Raw genomic sequence first — 5,315 nt, 5'->3', positions numbered from 1 at the left:
TCAATCCAAATTTGATCAAACACCACTTCACATCATCCACCATCCACCATTCAACATCCTACCACCTCCACAACCACCTTATAATCCATTACCAACACCAGGTAAGTTTTCTTTTCTCTCATCTTTTAAATTCTTTACATACTCTATTTTTCATCCTTGCCAGATTTATTTCACACTGGGGGCAGTATGATTTAAGTCTGGGGAGGATTTTATCCCTTTCTAACCACATTTTCTTGCATGAGCCTTTGCATTCTGCATTTTTTCTTTAAAATTTTTCAATTTTTTGGTTTTTCTTAAAACTTTTCAAAAGTCTTTTGAGTTTCAAAAAGTGTTTTCAAAGGTCAAATACATTTTGAGGGAATAATGATAAAATCGATGATGATAACCAAACTGTTTGCTTCTACACCAATCATTCATAAAAAGCTCTTTCAAGGTTTATTACTAGACTAGGCGGTAGCTAGAGTACGTACACTACGAAATCCCACCAAATGACTTCTATTCATGAAGATCTTTTCTGACAGTATAGACTACCTCATTTTACTTGGACTTAATGTTGACATCTAATTTTCTCATCAATGGTTTTAAGAAGGCATCATGATATACATCTAGGACATCTTATTGTTACCACACTTTGTGGTCCTAGATGGCCAGTTCATCTTTCGCTGGTACCTCACTCTTAGCCCAAACCATAATTTCAAACCTCATACACTCTCTTTTAAGTCTATGTTGACAGATATGTGCAAAAACGCCGTAGTGGGAGGAACAATATAGTTTTCAGTCACTCAAGAGAAGGACTGAATGAAACCGGGAAGGAAGTTTACCATGCAATCTCAGCAAGCCTCATGATGTCTTAAAAAGCTCATTCTTAAAGGTAATTTACGTGCTCCCTAAGACTCTAAGTCAAAAGGTGGTTTCCTCTTTCCCAAAAAAAAAAACGAAAAAGAGAGAAAAAGAAAGAAAGGAAAGGAAACCAAGAGCCTAAAGAGTCTCAGAAGCCGAAATCATTTGAGCCAAGGCAATAAGTATTCACTTAAGGAGTTATGGATTCACAACCTGGACAAAAATCCAAATCTGGGGGAGTTATAAGGAGAACCTGAAGAAAGGAGATCAGAAATCGTGAAGCAAGGAGAATGTGACTGGAAACTGTGGGCACCAACAAATCCATCCTCTCTTATTGTTTTGCATAATATCCTGTCTCTCCAGAAAAAGGTAACCCTAAACACATCAAGCCTTACCATTAAAAAGCTTTTTGATACCTAACCTTGAATGCCTTGTTTGATATCCTTTTGATGAGAATCACTGAAACCTTTAATGAATTTTAAGAACTAGTTGACTGGTAGTTAGTTCTAAGTGTTTGTATTTTCACATGACGGATTAACGGACTAGTTATGTTTGTATTTTAGTGAGAATTTTATAGACTTGATCTGATTGATGCGTTGTCCATAATTCAGGTCTAGAATTTTGGTTGCTGATATTTTTGAGTTCCCTCTCATTTCTGTTGAATGATATTTTTCCAGATTAGATATTGTTTTGTTTGAGGACAAGCAAGATCTTAAGTCTGGGGAAGTTGATAACACCGTATTAGTACCCATTTTCACCATTGATTTCAAATGCTTTTTCAATGGTTTTAATCAGTTTTAGGAACTTTTATTATGATTTTCATGTATTTGTAGTTTCAAGGCTCTTTTCAGAAAACTTACGGAAAATTATGGCGAAATGGAAGAAATTCACTTTTTCAGCTCAGAGTTAGACCGACAGAAGTTCAGCCTCAAATGAAGACTTTCTCACCGTATGATCAAGCTAAAATTTGGAGACAATCAAGAGGAGACAACAAGCTTTCCATATCACTTTACATCACAAATATCCAACGGTGCAAAAAAAAGATACATGGAGAACAAGTTGACCCAACATCAAAGCCCACATCGCCATTCCTCTTCATAGAAGCTCTAAATGAGACCTGGAATACCTTAGGACCTATAAATACATTTCTTAGCAGCCCTAAACGGGTGTGTGCTCCTGTAATGAGATTTTGAGCCACCAAACTTTGTTTTTCTAGGGTTAGGCGATGGAGATGGGGATTCTTCCCCAGATCCATTGTTCTTTCTCCTTTTTATCTTATTAACTTTTCTGTTTCATATTTTGCATTCTTTTATGTCTTTTATCATTCCTTGCATCATGTAGATTTTTCCCAGAGAGTCAAGTTGTTTGAAGAAGATTTCGATAGGTACACATATCGATTAGGATTTCTAAAGTTCTAAACCATATTCTGGATCTCATCTCTTCTAAGTTTTTCATATTGCATGATAGTAGATTCATGACCTATTCTCTGAGCCTAGGATCGATCAGAGCCACGAGAGTATTGTATCAGATTATCCATACCTATCTTCAGAAGAACATAGTCATTATAGAAGTCGAGAGCTACCTATAGAGAAGATGTGAGCAGACGAACTCGATGTCTAATGCATGATCTTATTTCTGACATGAGAATGAGAGTTAATTGTCAGATCTGAATGATTAGTTGATTAAGATGGCGAGAGTTGGTGAATCATACACATGTCTATTCTAGTTCCATGCAGATCCGAGAAACAGATGAAGATAAATCGCCTGGAAGCTAATTGGAAATGCCACCATACATCTATTAGAGTAAATAGGAGAAGTCTAAATCGGCACCTATGAGTTTTAGAGTCTATAGTTTGAGTCAATATGCTTGAGATATTCTTTAATAATTCATTCTGCATTGCATCTTATTTCTTGTGAATATTATATTAGGTTTAGTTTAGGATTCTTAACCAAAAACCCCAAAATCTCATTGGTTTATGACTTTGCTTACTTTCCCAGTTTGTTGTTTCTCGCAGATTAGACATCCTCCCTGTGGATCGACACCCTAAGTCCTACAACGTATATCTGTGCACTTGCAGACACTAGAGTTTTATAAATTTAAAACTTTTTGAGGACCAGCGGGCTTGTTAAAAACAAACCCTAGGCCCGCAAGCCCATCAGCTGTACAAACTGCTGCTTAGGCTGATCGTTCCCTTGGTATTGATTTTTGGGAACAAAGCTATGTTGACCTTGTTGGGGAGGGTAGACCTGGTCTTGAGGGTAGAAGTTATGGTACCTCTGAAACCTATTCTGATTACCAATTTAGTTTATCTCCTCTTGAGTGAGACCTTCTTCATTGACATTTTCAAAGCTTAGAGACTGATCATCAAATTCCCCCCACAATTTGTAGTGGCTTCTGAGTTGACACTAAAACTTTGTCAAGTTTGCTCTACAGCTCTCTAATGTCTTTCTCGATCAATTGCTCTTTACATGAGCCCTCACTTCTGTTTGTCCTGTCAAAGTCTTCCCCATAATTATCATTACTTATTGCTAGATTTTCTACCAACTCTAGAGCAGCATTTATCTCTTTACCAAGAAAATTCCATTTGAGGCTGTGTCTAACTGGTTTCTGATCTTTGGGGGTGCTCCTCTATACAGTTTACTCATGAGTGAAGCTTCTGAAAAGCCATGATGTGGACATTGGTTTGTGTAACTCCTTAACCTCTCCCAAGCTTCCCCAAAGCGTTAATTGTTGTGCTGGGTAAAGTTTGATATCTGGTTTCTCAGCTTGGCAATTCTTGAGGTAGAGAATAACTTAGACAAGAATGCAAGTTTGCACTGCTCCCAAGTCTGAATTGATCCTCTAGGTAGGTTCTTCTCCCACTGATGTGCTTTATCTCCCAAGCTAAAAGGCAACAACCTCAATTTGAAACTGTCTTCAGAAACTCCATTGATTTTAGTCAGATCACACACCCTATCAAACTGATCAAAATGCTCTAGTGGATCCTCCATAGGCAGACCATGGAAGTTAGAGTTCTGAACCATGTTGAGCAATGAAGCCTTCACCTCAAAATTATTATTCTGAACTGGATGAGCTTGAATGCCTGCCATATATTGGTGTGCATTGGCTCGGTCATTCTTTCCCACAAAGACTGGTGGAGGTTCTTGGCGCCTTGGAGCTGGTGGCTGCTGATGGTTCTAAGCTTGCTGATCATTCCTGGCCGCTTGTTGCTGGTTCTGTTGAGCTTGGCGTTCATTTCTGTGTGCCATGTTCTGTTTCACATTCGCCTGTTGCTCATTTCTCTCAGCCTGAGCCACATTCACTTGAGATGCTCAGCTTGTTCCACATTATGTTCCATTCCCAACCTCTCTAGATGAGCAGGTCTTTCTCTTGCTCTCCTTTCTAACAGGTTGATATTGTTGTTGTAATGCAGATGAGGGTCAGAACTTCTTGATCTTGTTCTCATACACCTGTAACTCAAAGACAGAAATTGAAAGTCTTATCAGTAAAACAAAAGAAAGCTTGATCTCAAGTTAAACTCACTAACTAATGCTAAACTAATCACCCAAATGGCAACAGCGCCAAATGATAAGTAAGAGTTTTTAAGGCTCTTAGTGGGTTATCAATCCCTCTATCAATCCATATCAGGTGAGTTCAGATACTAGTTCATGTGAATCTCTACTTAATTCAAAAGTAAGCAGTTTATGTTTCAAACAAGTAACAAAGCCAATCAGGTAAACTAAAACAAGACTAAACAATGCAAACTAAGCAAACAAAGAACAGTAAACAAGATGATGAATATGATATGATGAAGTATAGAGCTCTAGATATGGTAGATGGCTAGGGTGCTTTCAGGATCTAACTAAGTAGCTAATGACAAAGATGATTAATGATCTAAGCAGCTCATGATTCAACACAAGTTTTAATCTTTTCCAAGCATCAAAACACAATCTCAAACATTCTTTCATACCCAATCATAAATAGAGAAACAAATGAAAGAGATGCATTAGAAACCAATCATGACATACCATCTATGCTTAAGAAAACACTCCCATGTGAGTTAAACAATAGACTCTTGAACTAGCTTGGTTCAAACATTTCATCAAACACTTTTGCTGCAATGAAATGTCTTGAACCTGGGTTTAAGTGATTCTCAGAAACCCAGCATTAAGATTAGCCAGACAAGAACAAAGATGCATGAATCTAGCCTAAGCTAACTTAATCAAACCCCTAGAGGACCCTAACCTACATATCTGAATCATAATGAGGTGACTTCACTAATCATGATTATCTCCCTTGATAATTTGCAAGATGGGATTGCATTTTTAGGATATACTCATATTTTTTCATGTTTAGGATTGCATTTTTGTCCAAATATTGAGTCTCATGCATACATTTAGGTAGTTTTACATATATTTGTCTTTGCTTTCGTCTTTAGTTAGGAATTGCATTAGGTCCTAGAGATTTTTGCACTTTTGAAGTGTTTACAGGTCAT

At 37.4% G+C, this 5,315-nt stretch overlaps 1 non-coding gene across 1 annotated transcript; it reads left to right on the top strand.

Annotated features, from left to right (window-relative positions):
- The first annotated feature begins 3,502 nt into the window (after positions 1-3,502).
- On the top strand, positions 3,503-3,609 carry LOC112089985. The gene has a single exon (XR_002901345.1). It is a non-coding gene; the product is annotated as a small nucleolar RNA R71 (small nucleolar RNA).
- Positions 3,610-5,315: the final 1,706 nt, after the last annotated feature.

This window comes from Eutrema salsugineum, unplaced genomic scaffold, assembly GCF_000478725.1.
Source record: "Eutrema salsugineum unplaced genomic scaffold, Eutsalg1_0 scaffold_11, whole genome shotgun sequence".
NCBI lineage: Eukaryota > Viridiplantae > Streptophyta > Magnoliopsida > Brassicales > Brassicaceae > Eutrema > Eutrema salsugineum.
This window is presented reverse-complemented; position numbering and strand designations above follow the sequence as displayed.